The 19,768-nt window shown below is 46.5% G+C and overlaps 1 pseudogene across 1 annotated transcript; it reads left to right on the top strand.

Moving 5' to 3' along the window:
- Positions 1-708: 708 nt before the first annotated feature.
- On the top strand, positions 709-19,751 carry LOC310832665 (putative methyltransferase; annotated as a pseudogene). Its single transcript, XR_014568614.1, has 6 exons — positions 709-1,083; positions 2,682-2,842; positions 15,694-15,907; positions 18,065-18,165; positions 18,589-18,726; positions 19,114-19,751. The product of XR_014568614.1 is annotated as a putative methyltransferase (transcript).
- Positions 19,752-19,768: the final 17 nt, after the last annotated feature.

The raw sequence follows: 19,768 nt of genomic DNA, 5'->3' as shown, positions 1-19,768 counted from the left end.
TTTTCCGCCTAAATTAACTTACCTGGACCTGAGTGAAAACTATATACACAATACCCCTGGTGGCCAGGGTGAGAACATCAACACATAACACCCAAGTTATCTGATAATGCCTTATCTGATTGCCTTTTCTGGTGGTCTGCCCATTCCTTTGAGATGGTGATTTCCCAATTCCTGAGACAAAGGGAAGGTTCCCTCACCCCCTCCCTCCTCGCAGAGAAAACATTTCGTCACTTTGAGAGTCAAAATGGTTTCAGGACGGTCTTCCTGTGCTGCTCCAGAAATGTGGTCCACATATCTATGTATGTGCTTGGTTGGTACATTTATGAACATTTATAGGGCTTGCCGATCGAAAGGTCGGTGGTTCGAATCCCCGCGGCGGGGTGCGCTCTCGTTGCTCGGTCCCAGCGCCTGCCAACCTAGCAGTTCGAAAGCACCCCCGGGTGCAAGTAAATAAATAGGGACCGCTTACTGGCGGGAAGGTAAACGGCGTTTCCGTGTGCTGCGCTGGCTCACCAGATGCAGCTTTGTCACGCTGGCCACGTGACCCGGAAGTGTCTCCGGACAGCGCTGGCCCCTGGCCTCTTAAGTGAGATGGGCGCACAACCTCAGAGTCTGTCAAGACTGGCCCGTACGGGCAGGGGTACCTTTACCTTTACTATATATATAAGACCTTAATTTTTTTATTACAAGGCTGCCCTAGAGGGATTTCAGAGCTGAATCCTTTGCTTCTTGGCTGTAAAAAAGCAAGCCTGAGAAATAATTAGCATTGCACAGTCAGCATTCTGAAAGAGGCAGGCTTCTTTCCGGTGCCAAAGTTCACGACGCTACAGGAAAACGGGGACATTCCTTCTCTGTTCAACATTTAAAAGCGCTACAATAAATTACTTCACTGTTAAAACATTTAAAAACGCACAAAAGCAGACCAGTATCCCTAGGAACTTGCAGAAGTTGCAAGCTGTGCTCCATGACACCATGGCCACTCGTCTGTTTGAGGACAGGGCTCACGCTGCTATTTATCAAAAATACAGGTTTTCCCCGCAGGAGAACCTACAGGGCGTGATCTTCTCGTACCTGGAAGAAAAGGTAAGAACATAATAGTGTGTGTCAGTCTGAACTTATACCAGTTGACATAATTTTATATAAAAGGAGAGCTCCATTATGAACTTTCTTGACTCTGATACTAATCTTTATCCTGAAGATGTCCTGGAAAGCTTCCTTGCCTTCTTAATACTTGAGGAAAAAATTAGCATGGTAAATGATTCCCCTAGAAGACCCTTTCCATAACCTAACATTGGTATATAACAGTACAGGCACTGAAAAACTCCCCCTCCCTTATGTGGGAGTAGTGTTCTGGGCCCCCCCCACACACATATGTGAAAATGTGCAAAGTGGGGAGCACCCTCGAAAAAAACCTCTGAATGCCTGCTTTCTCCTCCAGCTCTCTTCCTCTCTCTCCAATCCAGACCAAAGTATCTGGAGTTGAAGCTCTGGGGGCTGGACGGAGGTTGTGAGGAAAAGCGGCGGCAGAGGCAGCGCTTCCTCCTGCATCAGCTGCTAGACAAAGAGGCTGAGCAGCCTAAAATAAGGCCCTGCTGCACCTCTATCCTTTCTAACTCTACGATTCTACCATGTCACTTTGCTTCCCGAAGTAAATATTCTGTCTCTTTCATTTCTTGTAAAAAAACAATCTTTCGTTATTCCTTTTCTGTGAAAACTTCTAGCAGGCATAAGGCTAAGGGTAAATACATATTCATAACAGACAAACAGAACTCTAGCAAAAGGTCTTAGACCTCTTGGTACTGTGCCTAGGTAGTAACAAGGGGGCGGCAGTGATATAAGAAGAAAATGGAGTTGGCTTTTACCCAGCTCGTTCCTCCCGCCATTTTTCTGTGTCCAAGCAGCCCATGACATTTTGTGTTAATTCACGGCTGGTTTCACTGTGTTCGAGTGAAAACTGCTCATGTATCGGACCTAGATGGGTACAGTGGTACCTCGGGTTAAGAACTTAATTTGTTCCGGAGGTCCGTTCTTAACCTGAAACTGTTCTTAACCTGAAGCGTCACTTTAGCTAATGGGGCCTCCTGCTGCCGCTGCGCTGCCGGAGCCCGATTTCTGTTCTTATCCTGAAGCAAAGTTCTTAACCTGAAGCACCATTTCTGGGTTAGCGGAGTCTGTAACCTGAAGCGTATGTAACCTGAAGCGTATGTAACCCGAGGTACCACTGTACGGCCTTGGGTAAGTCAGGAGTGGGAAAGCCGTGTCCCTCACGATGCTGTTCCTTTGACTACAACTCCCATCCATGCTAACTACTGGCCATGCTGGCTGCGGAGGACGGGGGGGGGGGCGGTACTGTCTCAACAACATTGGGGTGGATGGGTGCAGGATCACAGGTTCCCTAAAAGGTAAAGGTAAAGGGACCCCTGACCATTAGGTCCAGTCGTGGCCGACTCTGGGGTTGCGGCACTCATCTTGATTTATTGGTCGAGGGAGCCGGTGTACAACGTCCAGGTCATGTGGCCAGCATGACCAACCCGCTACTGGCAAACCAGAGCAGCGCACGGAAATGCCATTTACCTTCCCGCCATTGCAGTACCTATTTATCTACTTGCACTTTGAGGTGCTAGCCTTGCTGACAATGACCTGGTGATGCATTTCTGAGATGTGTCGCTATCTTTTCTCAGAGGGTGAGCCCCGGGCAGCTGGCAGTCGACGTGGGTTGTGGCTCGGGCCAAAGCACTCGGATGCTGGCAAAACATTTTGAGAAGGTGGTCGGGACAGACATCAGTGAAGCTCAGATCGAGGAGGCCAGGAGAGCTCCACAACCGCCCAATGTCTCTTATCTGTAAGTAGGAGCTGACCTCACACGTGTATGGCCGAGAGAAAGCGGGCAGGAAGACGTTTTCCTCCCTCTCCCATCACACTAGAATTCTTGAAGCTGAATGTTGGAATATTCAGGACCAAAGAAAGAAAACACAGCTTCATGCAGCGCATGTTTAAACTATGGAACTCCCTTCCACATGAGGCAGGGACGGCCACCAACTTGGAAGGCTTTAAACGAAGACTAGAGAAATTAAGGAAGAGGCCTATCAGTGTGTTATGTACTGAGTTGAATAGGATCCAAACTGCAGCAGTCTGATTGGTCCTAGAACAATAGGAACCAAACTGCAGCAGTCTGATTGGTCCTAGAACAATAGGATTCAGAATGTAGCAGTCTGATTGGTCCTAGAACAATGCAGCAGTATGATTGGTTGGCAGGAACCACCCAATCATGCTCCAGATAGAAGTGAATCCACAACCTGGTTGGCTTACAGTAGAATTCCAGAATTAGCCAATCATGTGCAGCCCATTGTGTAAATAATGTATATAAAGCAGATACTTTGAGGGGACTTTCATTCATTCCTCCTCACCACTATGAGCTGAATAAAGAGCATGAAATCACTTTGCAACTCTGAGTATATTTCACAGTGGCTACTAGCCACGATGCCTCTGCTGGACCTACAAGGTGGGCAGAGTGAAGGCCAGTTTTTCTGACTACCGGAAGCCGCAGGAGGGAAGCTATTTTGCTCAAATCCTGCTTGTGGACTTCCTCCAGGAATCTGGTAGGCCATTGTGAGAACAGGATGCTGGACTAGACGGGCCCTAGGCCTGATCCAGCAGGCTTTCCTTATGTTCTGATGTTTGTGCACACAGATACTTCCAATTACTCCACAAATTAGATAATAAGCATTAAAATATGAAAGTATATTTAAAAAATCATTACATTATTCTATTTAACTTGTTCACACCATACATTTAAAGCGCTATCATACCACTTTAAATAGTCAAGGGTTCCCCCAGAGGATTCTGGGAGCCATCATTTGTTAAGGGTGGCTGAGAGTTGTGAAGAAAGATCCCTCTCTCACTCTCAGATATACCACTCCATACCTATCAAGTGTCCCTATTTCACTGGACATTCATGGATTTACAGAAGGGAATGACGTTCCCAGGTCAATCCTTTTTCACAGGGTACTCTGGGAATTGTAGGTCTGTGAGGGGAATAGGGGTCTCTCCTAACAACTCAGCACCCTCTACAAACTACAGCTCCCAGAATTCTTCGGGGGAAGCCATGACTGTTTAATGCGGTACCATTGCAAATGTATTGTGCAAATGAGGCCTGTGTTAAATGGCATCACCTGATGGTGGTTTTCTGTGGTTTGGTTTTCTATTTTAATGCTTGTTATGTAATTTGTGGCTTTAATCGTTCTGATCTATAAACCATCTCTTTTGATGGAGGCCGGTTTAGAAATCTAAAATAAATCCATCCAGGTTGGTAAACGGCGTTTCCGTGTGCTGCTCTGGTTCGCCAGAAGCGGCTTAGTCATGCTGGCCACATGACCCGGAAGCTGTACGCCGGCTCCTTTGGCCAATAAAGCGAGATGAGCACCGCAACCCCAGAGTCGGCCACGACTGGACCTAATGGTCAGGGGTCCCTTTACCTTTACCTTTTAGGGAACCTGTGATCCTGCACCCATCCACCCCAATGTTGTTGAGACAGTACAGCCCCCCCCCCCCGTCCTCCGCAGCCAGCATGGCCAGTAGTTAGCATGGATGGGAGTTGTAGTCAAAGGAACAACATCGTGAGGGACACGTGAGGGACTTACCCAAGGCCGTACAGTGGTACCTCAGGTTACATACGCTTCAGGTTACAGACTCCGCTAACCCAGAAATAGTGCTTCAGGTTAAGAACTTTGCTTCAGGATAAGAACATAAATCGGGTTCCGGCGGTGCAGTGGCAGCAGGAGGCCCCATTAGCTAAAGTGATGCTTCAGGTTAAGAACAGTTTCAGGTTAAGAATGGACCTCCGGAACGAATTAAGTTCTTAACCCAAGGTACCACTGTACCCATCTAGGTCTGATACATGAGCAGTTTTCACTCGAACACAGTGAAACCAGCCGTGAATTAACACAAAATGTTATGGGCTGCTTGGACACAGAAGAATGGTGGAGGAACCAGCTGGGTAGCCCCCAAGGGAAGAAGATTCGGAGCCTGGGGAGTGGTGGTTGCAGAAACCTGAGCTCTGAACATGATCTGATTTACTTTTACAACCCAATTCGTGACTTGCCTGTGATGCTTTTGGGGTGGTCTAAGGAGTTGGGCAATTTGTAAAGTTGTGACACACCTTTGTTCTGGGTTCCCTCTCGCCTCCTTGCACGGTGGGGTGATGGTAACTGTGTCGCAATAGAAAACTGCTTCATTCAGTTGGTTCCTGCCTTCACTTGTTCTTCTCTGACCCGTAATGGACTTCAGGGATACTGCATTCCTTTGACGGGGAGTTGGCCTTCTTATATCACTACCGCCCCCTTCTTACTACCTAGGGACACTACCAAGAGGCGTAAGACCTTTTGCTAGAGTTCTAATGCTTGCTTGTTATGAATATGTGTTTACCCTTAGCCCTATGCCTGCTAGAAGTTTTCACAGAAAAGGAATAACGAAAGATTGGTTTTTTAAAAGAAATGAAAGAGACAGAATATTTACTTTGGGAAGCAAAGTGACACGGTAGAATCGTAGAGTTAGAAAGGATAGAGGCGCAGCAGGGCCTTGTTTTAGGCTGCTCAGCCTCCTCGTCTAGCGGCTGACGCAGGAGGTAGCGCCGCCTCTGCCGCCGCTTTTCCTCACAACCTCCGTCCAGCCCCCAGAGCTTCAACTCCAGATATTTTGGTCTGGATTGGAGAGAGAGGAAGAGAGCTGGAGGGGAAAGCAGGCATTCAGAGGTTTTTTTCGAGGGTGCTCCCCACTTTGCACATTTTCACTTACGTGGGGATAATAACACAACCCCCACATAAGGGGGGGGCTAGTTTTGCAGTTCCTGTACTGTTATATACCAATGTTAGGTTATGGAAAGGGTCTTCTAGAGGAATCATTTACCATGCTATTTTTTTCCTAAAGTATTAAGAAGGCCAGGAAGCCTTCCAGGACATTTTCAGGATAAAGATTAGTATCAGAGTCAAGAAAGTTCATAATGGAGCTTTCCTTTTATATAAAATTATGCCAACTGTACAAATGCAATGATCTACAGGTATAATAATAATAATTTTTTATTTATACCCCGCCCTCCCCAGCCAAGGCCGGGCTCAGAGCGGCTTACAAGCAATAATAAAAACAAGATGAATGATTACAAACTTAAAAACAAAAATAAAACACAACAATTAAAATGATGGAACATTAAAATATTAAAATGTAGCCTCATCGCAGGAGGAGAAGGAAAAGAAGGGGAAAAAAGAGGGGGGGGGAGGGAGGGAATCAAACTGGCTCCAAGCCAAAGGCCAGGCGGAACAACTCTGTCTTACAGGCCCTGCGGAAAGAAATCAGATCCTGCAGGGCCCTGGTCTCATGAGGCAGAGCGTTCCACCAGGCCGGAGCCAGAGTTGAAAAGGCCCTGGCTCTGGTTGAAGCCAATCTAACTTCCTTAGGGCCCGGGACCACTAGGGTGTTGTTATTTATGGACCTTGAGGCTCTCCGTGGGGCATACCAGGAGAGGCGGTCCCGGAGGTACGAGGGTCCTAGGCCGTGAAGGGCTTTAAAGGTCAAAAGCAGCACCTTAAATCTGACCCTGTACTCCACCGGGAGCCAGTGCAGCTTGAAAAGCACTGGGTGAATATGCTCCCATGGCAGAGACCCCGTGAGGAGCCTCGCTGCAGCATTCTGTACCCGCTGGAGTTTCTGGGACAGCTTCAAGGGCAGCCCCGCGTAGAGCGAATTACAGTAGTCAAGCCTGGAGATGACCGTCGCATGGATCACTGTGGCCAAGTCAGGGCGGGAAAGGTAAGGGACCAACTGCTTGATGCGGCGAAGGTGGAAAAATGTCGCCTTGGCTGTTGCTGTAACCTGCGCCTCCATGGAAAGGGAGGCATCAAGGATTACACCCAAACTCTTAACGGAAGGCAATGGCACTAATTGGGCCCCCGCAAGAGAAGGGAGTTGGTCCCTCATCCCCATGCCATCCCGACCTAGCCATAGGACCTCTGTCTTCGAAGGATTTAGTTTCAATCGGCTCCCACGAAACCATCCAGCCACAGCTTCCAAGCATCTGGTCAATGTGTTTGGGGCCGAGTCGGTGTGGCCATCCATCAGCAGATAGAGCTGAGTGTCATCAGCATATTGGTGACAGCCCAGCCCAAAGCTCCGGATAATCTGGGCAAGGGGGCGCATAAAGATGTTAAAAAGCATCGGGGAGAGAATTGCGCCCTGCGGCACTCCACACACCAAGGAGTGGCGCGACGACATTTCCCTCCCTAGTGCCACCCTCTGTCCCCGACCAGAGATAAAAGAGCACAACCAGTTACGGGCTATGCCCTGTATCCCCACGTCTGCGAGGCGGTGGTCCAGAAGATCATGATCGACCATGTCAAAGGCTGCTGACAAATCTAAAAGGATCAGCAGTCCTGACCCGCCTCGATCCAGTTGTCTATGGAGATCGTCTGTTAAAGCAACCAGAGCCGTCTCCGTCCCAAAACCAGGACGGAAACCGGACTGAAATGGATCTAATGCCGATGTTTCCTCCAGAAACCTACCAAGCTGCTCAGCAACCGCTCTCTCAATTACCTTACCCAGGTATGGAAGATTTGAAACTGGGCGGTAATTGGATAGGTCTAAGGGATCTAATGAAGTTTTTTTTTAAGAGTGGACACACCACTGCCTCCTTCAGTTCCCCTGGGAAGGGACAAATTGATAATTTCAACCAGAGGGGTCCGCGCAACATCTGGACACTCCCTAATCAGCCAAGACGGGCACGGATCAAGGAGGCAGGTGGTGGGCCTACTAACTTGGAGGAATCTATCCACATCAGTAGGGAGTATCCAATCGAAATGGTCCAACACTGGACCTGAAGTCATTTGAGGGGCCTCCAGTTCAGTCACTGTATCTAAATTGGCAGGGAGGTCACGGCGGAGCAATAGGACTTTATCCGCAAAAAAACTCGCGAATGCCTCACAGCTGTGGGTCGAATTTGTGCTTAAATTTGATTGTCCTCCTAAGGACGTTATTGACCTAATTATTCTAAAAGGTTGTGCCGGGCGAGAGCTAGCGGATGCAATGGAAGCTGCAAAGTAAGATTTCTTAGCAGCTTTCATAGCCATCTCATAGGCTTTCATAAGCGTCCTATAAGATGTTCTTGAGGCTCCGTCACGAGTCCGTCGCCATACTCGCTCTAGCCGCCTGAGATCCCGCTTCATTTTCCGGAGCTCCTCAGTAAACCAAGGGGCCCGGTTTCGACGGGGTCGCAGAGGGCGCTTAGGTGCGATCTCATCAATGGCTGCCAAGAGACGGTTATTCCAGTCCTCAACAAGGTCATCTAATGAGTCGCCAGGAGGAGCAGGGTTCCGCAAGGCTTGTCGGAATCTATCAGGATCCATCAGTTTTCGCGGACGAGCCCAAATAGGTTCGCCACCCGAGCCAGGGAGGAGCGGGAAGTCAATCTTGGCTTTCAGAGCGTAGTGATCAGACCATGGCACTTCCACAGCAGGGAGCATGATCACATCTATGCCAGCCCCAAAGATCAGATCCAGCATGTGGCCTGCTTGATGGGTAGGGCCCAAAACAACCTGGGAGAGCCCTAGTGTTGCCATGGAAGTCACTAGGTCCAGAGCCTGTGAGGAGGGAGCGGCATCGGCATGGACATTGAAGTCTCCCAAAACCAGTAGGTTTGGGAACTCCAAGGCCCAGCCTGCTACCACCTCCAGCAGGTCTGACAGGGTGGCTGCAGGTGTGCTGGGTGGTCGGTACACCAGCCAGACAGCCAAGCTCTCCTTGGTGCCCCACACGAGACCAACACATTCAATGCCGGAGATCGCCGGTGATGGCAGAGCTCTGAAAGAGCAATCCTCCCAGAATAACAACGCTACTCCTCCCCCCCCGACTCACAGTCCGCGATTGATGGAGGATAGAGAAACCTGGGGGTGTTATCTCATGTAGGGAGACTACTTCGCCTTCCCGTACCCAGGTCTCCGTCACGCAAGCCAGGTCAATCCCCTGTGAGACAAAAAAGTCACGCATGGTGGCGGTTTTGTTGCCTATGGACCTGGCATTGCACAGCACCAATGTCGGAGGTGTGTAATCCTTGCTCTTCCTACCCTCATGCCTTGGGATGGGGCGTAGATTGGAAGGGGTACGAGGATCACTGCATCTCGAAACCCTTCGCCGATAGAGATATCTAGCCCCACCGCCATTCCTCCCTAGCCCTTCAATTGTGGAAATCCCAGATCCCATACTAGCCTCCCCAATAGATGGGTAACATCCCCTCAATAACAAGTCATCCTTGGGCCAGGACTCATGGGTCAAAATGGTATGGGAAAGAGGTGGAGGTCTGATAGGGTAAGTATCCCTAGAAGATAAAACCCAACCAACCGCACCCCAAGTGGGGGGGACAGTCCCATGGTGTTTCATTAACTGTCAATCCCCCTTTCCCTCCTGGGTTAATTGGAGGATTATTGGTTCTATCTGTGGCTGTGGAAGTATTAATGAGGTATGTGTTATAAAATGTGGATCACTGGCCAACAAAGAGCCAGATTCAAATTCGGAAGATCTGTCAATCCTGTCTCGCCAGGAGTACAGTAGAGAAGGGTGATCATTCTGATAAGTTTTTGGAACATTAGGCAAAGGTCCAGATGTAGATTTGGTGCTGGATATCTCCAGATTGTCAGCAACATAGAGTTCTTTATGTGTTGTTGCCATGGAAATGTCGGAGGCGCCAAATTCCTCATCTAATTTGGTGTCGTTTGAAAAGGGAACAGGGAGTTGCACTGATGTCTTACGATGGGATAAAGAGCTGTTGGACGTCTTTAAATATTGTGCTCTAGGCTCTACTGTCCTTATATTTTGGGTAGAAATCTCAGTCTTTATACTCATTAGCCTCTTCTTCAGGTCTTGTAATTCTAGGCTTACAGAGTTCTTTTCTTCCTTCGGGCAATTAGTATTTCTAGTGTTGAGCTTGGTTTCCTTTATCCGCATTAGCTTTGACTCTATGCAAGGGACCAATTGCCTCCTTGTTTCGTCCTTAAATACCCTCACTGGGCGGAGAGAATGGAACCACCATAGGGTATCCTTTATCTCCATGAGTCGATATGGGAGGGTTGATGACCTAAAGGTCATAAATAGGCGCATGGTGTTTCTCAAGGTAGGCAGGAAGTGGAAATTTTCTAGATCTACATTTCGGTAATGGTAATTCAGGAGCTGAGATAAGGACATAGTAATTTGTCTGCGGTTCATCCACCTATGAGTGTATTGGTGAATCTCAAGCATTATCTGGTTCGTTTGCAAGACTTGACAGGACCTCACTTCATCCATAGTTTGAGTTGGTGAGTTGTTAACAGAGTCATTTCTTATCATCTTTTTAAGCCCTTGGGCATTTAAAGGGGAGGAACTAGTATCCAATTGTTTAGACACAATTGTATAAGTTCAGACACACACACTATTACGCCCTGCAGGTTCTCCTGCAGGGAAAACCTGTATTTTCGATAAATAGCAGCGTGAGCCTCTCCTCCAACAGAGGAGTGGCCGTGTTTCATGGAGCACATCTTGCAACCTCTTGCAAGTTCAGACTGACACACACTATTATGTTCTTATCTTTTCTTCCAGGTATGAGAAGATCACACCCTGTAGGTTCTCCTGTGGGGATAAACTGTATTTTTGATCAATAGCAGCATGAGCCCTGTCCTCAATCAGAGGAGTGGCCATGCTTTCATGGAGCACATCTTGCAACTTCTTGCAAGTTCAGACTGACACACACTATTATGTTCTTATCTTTTCTTCCAGGTACGAGAAGATCATCACACCCTGTAGGTTCTCCTGTGGGGATAACCTGTATTTTTGATCAATAGCAGCATGAGCCCTGTCCTCAGAGGAGTGGCCATGCTTTCATGGAGCACATCTTGCAACTTCTGCATGTTCCTAGGGACACTGGTCTGCCTTTGTGTGTTTTTAAATGTTTTAACAGGGACCTAATTTATTGTAGCGCTTTTAAATGTAATCAGGCAATCAGATAAGGCATTATCAGATAACCTGGGTGTTATGTATTGATGTTCTCACCCTGGCCACCAGGGGTATTGTGTATATAGTTTTCACTCAGGTCCAGGTAAGTTAATTTAGGTGGAAAACCCTGGGGTTTTGTTGTTACAATGTGGACAGCCGGCTGCCTATAAAAGCAGGCCGACTGAGCTGTTCAGTTCAGTTCAGTTCCAGCTTACTATAAAGAACCACTTGGAGAAATCTCTGTGTCAACTGCTATGTCCACCCACAACTTAATACTGGCAGACAGGAAAAACAACAACATTCAAATTTCTGTTGTAGACCACCTTTTTTGTGGTGTAGGTATGATGTTTGTGGGGGTTGTTCTTGGGTTACACCCCTTCTGTGATGTATGTATGATGTATGGAGGGGTGGTCTTGAGCTCCAGGGCAGGGAATTCAAAATGTCTATATAAGGGCAAGCACACCTTTGTTCAGGGTCCTCCTCCTTTCCTGTGTGTGAAGGGAGCACCCCGTTAGGATAAAGATCATGCTTACTAGCTGCTTTGCTTCTCAATATTTTCTGGTTGGCCTCTGTTATTTTCACCTACCAATAGGAACCCACGTAAGGACTCTATATTGAGGCATCTAATCATAAGCCTGCATTTTTTATCAAAGCTTATATTTTTTGATCAGGGCCTGTATTTTAAAATGAGCCTAAAGATTTTCAAATGTTTATGCCAGGCAGAAGACCAGCTGCCTAAGAACCTTGACAATGTTTTTCCTCCTAGACAAGGGGGCCCCCTGATTTATAGCAGAAAACAATTCTCAAAGTCGTATAAAGGGAATTACAGGCTGAGAGCGGACACTGACCTTGCATGTTGCAAAGTACAATTAAGCTGTAAGAGTTGGTAAATAGTAAAATAAAACCATGTGCCTCCCATTAAACTTGAGCCATATTTTCCTAAGGTTAAAAGGCCAAGAGCAAATAGCTGGCAGAAAGGGAGAGAGTATTTTGGGAAGTCTTTTTCTAAAGTTGTTTCTTTCTTAAACTGAGATCCTTTTAAGATTTCTTTTCCTTTTAAAAGGTTATTTATGTTATGTATTAAATATATTGGCTTAAATGTAATTATGCAAAGGATTTAGAAACTAAGAAATGTTAAATTCTTATGCTAGATTCTTATTTCATATAGTTGGAAGAGATCACAGGGGCCATCAGCCACCAGCCCAGCCCCCCTGCCAAGCAGGAAACATCATTAGAGCACACATATGGTTGTCAGGCCTTTATTTAGAGACCTCCAAAAGAAGGAGATTTTTCAATGATGATGTGAACTCAAGATCCTTGAAGATAAAAAGTTAAGATTAACCATCTGTTTTGGAAGGCAATAGGGCAAGGAGGGCAAGAGGTGAGCTGGTAATTAAGGTTCCATGTTGAGACACATGTAAGATATATTACTACTTATTTGTCATTTATAGATAGAAGAATATATAGCTTTTTGTTTCCCATAAAAGGGCAAAAGGAAATGGGTGTATCTTTTGTGATTGGTTCTAGCAAACAGCCAATAGGAATTTCAACCAGGCTGATTGGACAGAGGCAGCCACAGGAGGAGCAAGGGGGCTGGATTAAGGAAATATAAGTGCTGGCCAGAATGGCAGGAGGCCAGGCCAGAGCTTGGTAACCATATACCACTGTGCCTCTCATTTATTTGTCTGACAAATAAATTACTATTTTAATTTCTCTATTGCTGCGTTGAATATTTCATTCCAGCTAAGCGTTAACCACAAGCAGGGTGCTACAATATGGGCTCTTGGATACCCCATAAGGGGAAAAGGGCAGATTTTGTTTACAACAGCCTCTACTCACCCACCCCAAACTAACGCTTACATTCGCCTGACTTAAACTTCCATTTGTCACAGCTGCAAGTCTGCAACCAAACAGGCTTGCCAGTTTGGGGTTTTTATGTCGGCTTAAAAAGGCTTCCTGCTATAGGATTCTGGGAATTGCAGTTCAGCAAGGCTGTTGAAAATTCTGGAGGTTATTTTGCCTCCTTCCTTCCCTCCCAGAACTACAGGTCCCAGAATTCCACGGGGAGTAAATTAAGTCAGTAATATGGGTTACAGGACAAGTTTAAGGTCTTAGAATCATAGAATCATAGAGTTGGAAGAGACCACAAGGGCCATCAAGTCCAACCCCCTGCCAAGCAGGAAACACCATCAGAGCACTCCTGACATATGGTCGTCAAGCCTCTGCTTAAAGACCTCCAGCAGCTCTTACTGTCGATCAGCTCTTACTGTCAGGAAGTTCTTCCTGATGTTTAGGTGGAACCTTCTTTCTTGTAGTTTGGATCCATTGCTCCGTGTCCGCTTCTCTGGAGCAGCAGAAAACAACCTTTCTCCTTCCTCTATGTGACATCCTTTTGTATATTTGAGCATGGCTATCATATAACCCCTTAACCTCCTCTTCTCCAGGCTAAACATGCCCAGCTCCCTTAGCCGTTCCTCATAAGGCATCGTTTCCAGGCCTTTGACCATTTTGGTTGCCCTCCTCTGGACACGTTCCAGTTTGTCAGTGTCCTTCTTGAACTATGGTGCCCAGAACTGGACACAGTACTCCAGGTGAGGTCTGACCAGAGCAGAATACAGTGGCACTATTACTTCCCTTGATCTAGATGCTATACTCCTATTGATGCAGCCCAGAATTGCATTGGCTTTTTTAGCTGCCGCGTCACACTGTTGGCTCATGTCAAGTTTGTGGTCAACCAAGACTCCTAGATCCTTTTCACATGTACTGCTCTCAAGCCAGGTGTCACCCATCTTGTATTTGTGCCTCTCATTTTTTTTGCTCAAGTGCAATACTTTACATTTCTCCCTGTTAAAATTCATCTTGTTTGTTTTGGCCCAGTTCTCTAATCTGTCAAGGTCGTTTTGAAGTATGATCCTGTCCTCTGGGGTGTTAGCCACCCCTCCCAGTTTGGTGTCATCTGCAAATTTGATCAGGATGCCCTTGAGGCCATCATCCAAGTCGTTGATAAAGATGTTGAATAAGACCGGGCCCAAGACAGAACCTTGTGGCACCCCACTAGTCACTTTTCTCCAGGATGAAGAGGAACCATTGATGAGCACCCTTTGGGTTCGGTCAGTCAGCCAGTTACAAATCCACTGAGTGGTAGCATAGTCAAGACCGCATTTTACCAGCTTCTTTACAAGAATATCATGGGGCACCTTGTCAAATGCCTTGCTGAAATCAAGGTAGGCTACATCCACTGCATTCCCTTTATCTACCAGGCTTGTAATTCTGTCAAAAAAACGAGATCAGGTTAGTCTGACATGACTTATTTTTCAGAAATCCATGCTGACTATTGGTGATCACAGCATTCCTTTCTAGGTGCTCACAGACTGTTTGCTTAATGATCTGCTCCAGAATCTTCCCTGATATTGATGTCAGACTGACTGGGCGGTAATTATTTGTGTCCTCTCTTTCCCCCTTTTTGAAAATAGGGACAACATTTGCCCTCCTCCAGTCTGCTGGGACTTCGCCTGTTCTCCAGGGATTCTCAAAGATGACTGCCAGTGGTTCTGAGATCACATCTGCCAGTTCTTTTAATACTCTTGGATGCAGTTCATCTGGCCCTGGAGACTTGAATACATCTAAACTAGCCAAGTATCCTTGTACTATTTCCTTAGTTATTCTGGGCTGTGTTTCCTCTGCTGAATCATTTGCTCAAAATTCTTCAGGTCGGGCATTGTTTTCTTTATTGGAGAAGACTGAGGCAAAGAAGGCATTGAGGAGTTCAGCCCTTTCTGTGTCCCCTGTTTGCATTTCACCATCTTCTCCTCTGAGTGACCCCACTGTTTCTTTGTTCTTCCTTTTGCTACAAACATACCCATAAAAGCCTTTTTTGTTGCTTTTAGCCTCTCTAGCAAGCCTGAGTTCATTCTGTGCTTTAGCTTTTCTGACTTTGTGTCTACACGTGCTGGCTATTTGTTTGAATTCCTCTTTGGTGGTTTCCCTCCTTTTCCATTTTTTGTACACATCCTTTTTTAATCTTAACTCATTTAAAAGTTCTTTAGATAGCCACCCTGCCTTCTTTAGGCACCTTCCATGTTTCCGTCTCATTGGTATTGCCTGAAGTTGTGCTTTTACTATCTCCCTCTTAACAAACTCCCGGCCATCATTAACTCCCTTTCCTTTTAGTATTACTGTCCCTGGGATCTCACCCAGCACTTCCCTAAGTTTTCTGAAGTCGGCTTTCTTGAAGTCAAGAAATTGAGTCCTAGTATGCTTGGCTGCTCCTTTCCACTGTATAGTAAACTTCAGAAGAGCATGAACACTCGTGCCTAATGATCCTTCCACTTCTACCCCACTAACCAGGTCATCAACATTGGTTAGGACCAGATCTAAAATGGCTGTTCCTCTTGTTGCTCCTCCCACTTGCTATTGGTAACATTGAGAATGTCCTAACTTGTACACACTAGTCTGGATGCTTTGTTCCTTGGGAGGAGATGGACTCTCATTTGTACTGTATGCTCCTAAGGTTCACTGGATGTCTGCTAAGCCTTTAGTGTGAAGGCATTCATTGTGGATTTCTATTTTTTTTAATTGTCTTATGGTCATGGTTTTAAGCTGATTTCATTTTATATGAGTTATATCAGCCATAAACGAACAACTTTTCCAGCAGGCTCCGAACAATCACCTTGTCATCTCCTCCCACAGGGTGTGCCCTGCCGAAGACCTCCCTTTCGAAGACGGCTCTGTGGACCTGGTCACAGCGTTTGCGGCCGTCCACTGGTTTGACGGGCCTCGCTTTCTGAGGGAAGTGGACTGAGTTCTCAAGCCGTCAGGCTGTGTGGTCTTCAGCTCCTACAACCAGCACATGCAGTTGTGTTACAAAGATTGTACAGACGAGTTAACAGAGATCTTCAGAGAGGTCAGTCCATTGCACAGGCCTGCCTGCCCAGACCTTGGACCTGAGGTCCACCTTCAGACCAAAAATCTCAGGGCCATCCCTGCCAGTTTTCTATCCCCAAATGTCTGTGGGGTTGTTGTTTTTAAGTGTCTTTCCTGCTGAAGGACAGCAGAGTCCTTCAGTCTAGGTTAATTGAGCAAACCTAGAAGTCCTGGATGCATTTTAATCCCTCCTGCAAAACACTGGCACTATGGAAAAGAATATCATTTCAGGGCCTAGGCAAGGACATGAAGGGGATAAGAAAAATTCATCCCACCCTCTGAAATCTTTGCCATGAGAAGCTCTTATGGTCAGCTTGCTTTACGTTTTTGGGAGGAGTTTTAAGACCTTCCTGTGGGGCTGTGGGTTAAACCAAAGAGCCTAGGACTTGCCGATCAGAAGGTCGGTGGTTTGAATCCCCGCGATGGGGTGAGCTCCCGTTGCTCCTGCCAACCTAGCAGTACGAAAGCACGTCAAAGTGCAAGTGGATAAATAGGTACCGCTCCAACGGGCAGGTAAATGGCGTTTCTGTGCGCTGCTCTGGTTTGCCAGTAGCGGGTTAGTCATGCTGGTCACATGACCCGGAAGCTGTACGCCGGCTCCCTTGGCCAATAAAGCGAGATGAGCGCCGCAACCCCAGAGTCAGTCACGACTGCACCTAATGGTCAGGGGTCCCTTTACCTTTACCTTATGCAGAAAGATTTGTGACTGTGTGGCTATTTTCTGTTAGTTTATTACAGTAATATTTTTAAAGCCAGTTTCTACAAAGCACCATGACTTTCAACACTTTTAGTAACCCCCGCTCAGTAATTAAAATATTCCATATATATACACGCACACTACATTGTAGCTGTCAGCCCTCCCTCATTTGGCGGGAAACTCCCTTATCCCAGCGCCGTGTCCCGCTGCTGTCCCTTATTGATGATGTCCCTTAAAATTTCCCGGGAGGAAAGAGGCTCCAACTGTGTTGCTTGGCTGCATTGCTCACCCAATAAGGAGTCTAAGAATGACTGGGGGGTAGAGCTTGCATGCCTGGTGCTGATCAAGTTGGCCACGTTGCCTGGGGACTCGCCTTTGCTCAGCGCTTCCCAGCGGAGAGGTTACGGTGGTTTTCCTTGCTGCATCCCCTTTGCTGGGTTGCTGCACTGTGGGAACCACCGCTTGAGGCTTCATTTGGCTTCTGGCTGGGCTTTCTGCCTTTGTCTCAGAGGGGCTCAGAAGTTGAACATGCCTGTGCCTGGAAAATCCCTTATTTTAGCTGCTGATCCCTTATTTTCGAGGCTGCTGGTCTCTTATTTTCAAATCTGTAAGTTGACAGCTATGCGCCACATAAAACAATAGACCTCCAAGTGGTTTACAAGGCAGTCTAAAATATTACAGTCAAACCTCGGCTGTTGACCATAATCCGTTCCAGAAGGCCATTCGGCTTCTGAAACATTCAACAACCGAAAAGAAAACGGAAGCCTCAATACTATAGGAAAACCCAAAACAAGCCGCGTAGCATGTTCGGCTTCTGAAAATCGTTCAAAAACCAGAGCAGTTACTTCCGGGTTTTCGGTGTTTGGGTGCCAAAACATTCCAAAACGGAGGCATTCGGGAACCGAGGTCTGACTATAATTTGAAACACCAATTTAAAAAACATTATAAACATATACACAAAATAAATAAAACTGACCATTTCAAACTAAAACCTAAGTAGGCATGCGGGAATGAAAATGTTTTTAGCCAGATATGTCAATGGGCAGGCAGTTCCCAAGTGCTGCCACAATAAAAGATTGATTTCTTGTAAGTGCTGAATGAATGTTACGTGACACTTGTGAAAGGGCCAGTTTTGCAGATCCCAGCCATCAAATGGGCACATACTGGGTCTTGAAATACTTTATTCTATAGGCTGCCACACCTAACACATTTCCCTCAATGCTTTTAGACTTTCCATATAGGGAGCATCTGCATGTTGACCATTTTTCTATTCCGGATTTCTGCACCTTTAACAGCTCAGCATCCTTTTTTATGCAGCATGCTTTGAACAGTGAGATTTTTGCCAGCATAAAAGAAATGACTGTGGCTCCCCCCCCCGCCGCCCCTTCTCTCTCTCTCTCTCTCTCTCTCTCTCTCTCTCTCTCTCTCTCTCTCTTCCAGATCCAAGACCAGTTTCTCACCTTTAGAAATGAAAAGATCAAATTAGTTGAGAATGATTACCAAGAAATCTTTGATTCTTTGCCATTTCAGGAGAAGAAGAGGTGAGTGGATCAGGCCCTTTTGTACAATGGACCCAGCCATGCCAATCTTTTCAGTCTCCTGCTAAAAACATTTCTGTTCCACCAAGCGTATGCAAACTATTAAGAATGCATCCACAGTTGTTAAATGATACCTGTTTTTAACTTTCTTTTTTTGTTACCAATTTGCTGAATTTGTAAGTTGCATGGTTTTGTTGCTGTAAACGGCTTTGATATATTTTTATGACACAGCAACGTACAAATATTTTTGTAACTAAACAAATACAAATTGGGAAGTCCAGAACAATGCTGTCAAAGTCACTAAGTTGAACAGCCACACTCTCCTGAGCAAACATACATATGATTGACACCACTTCCGTAGTCAAAGGATTTCGGTGCTCTCAACTCAGCCCCACACATCTCCTAAAGCTTTCTGCTTCTTTCCAGGATGACGGATATTTTCGATAAAATTCCCCTGAGCGTTGCTGACGTAATAGGATATATCCAGTCACTCTCGCCGTACCGACTTTATCTGGAAGCCCAGCCTGAGGAGGCGAAATCACTTCTCCAAAACACAGAGCGAAGGTGACAAAATCTGTTCGCTGGAGTAAGCCAAATGTGGAAGGGCCAAGGAACCATGGTTAAGTCAGGGCCTGTAAGACAGAGTTGTTCTCCCTGGCCTTTGGCTTGGAGTGTTGCCAGATGCCAGTTATTCATTTAATCTGTGCATTTCCCCACAGCCGCCGTTTGCCGCATTTTATTGTACCAGTTTGTCGAAGAGGCAGCCTCCCAAATTCTTCTAAGTATCTCGCCATTATTCGCCTGGCTGCCGTCAAAAGACAACTTGTTTGAACCGTGAAAAGATGGACCGGGGCTAGCTCTGGACATTTCGAGGTGTTTCGTCCAGTAATTCATTTCAATGAATCCCGGAACTGAACCCTGGTTTCTGCTCTCTTGCTTTCCTTTCCCTAGGTTTCTGGAGACGATGGGCGTTTCTTCTCGGGATACCCAGCTGGAGTTGCGCACAAAGCACATTTGCATCTTGGATTGCAAGAGCTCCTGAGAGGAATGTCAGTCTAAATGCGCAGGGCAGGGCGCATGCGTAGGAAAGCCGGATTTGGACCCCAGCTCTATTAGTCGTGAAGACAGCAGGTTGTGATTCCAGGGTTCCATTGATTTCAAGGAGAGTGGGAGCTAGATGCTATCAAAGGGCCAGGAGCCTTCTGAAGCCACCACCTGCTTGCAGCAGTGACTGGTCTGTCTTCTTGGACCTTGTTCCAAAAGCTCTCTGCAAACGATCCGTTTAGCCCACTGATAAGAGCTGGCAAGCTGTTGGGTGAGGAGAAAGAGAAAAGGGTGTCAGGGAGACTCCCCCTGCCACCCATGTGTTGAAGCAGAAAACAAGAGAGCTGGGTGTCGGAACGGTGTTAGAACTCAGTCCTGAGTTCAAATCCCCATTCATCTATTGAAGGTCACTGGGTGGCTTCCTCTGAAACTGGAGGTCGGTGTCATCTTTTACCTGCTCCTCTCATGTAGAATCATGTGCATTGAAGTTTATCGTGTTAAGAATCTTTTCACTTGGTATCATAATAAAACAGAACTGAGTTGAATAGTGAATTCATTGTTT

Source organism: Podarcis gaigeae, assembly GCF_964106915.1.
Source record: "Podarcis gaigeae genome assembly, chromosome: 15".
In the NCBI taxonomy this organism is placed as follows: Eukaryota; Metazoa; Chordata; class Lepidosauria; order Squamata; family Lacertidae; genus Podarcis; species Podarcis gaigeae.
This window is presented reverse-complemented; position numbering and strand designations above follow the sequence as displayed.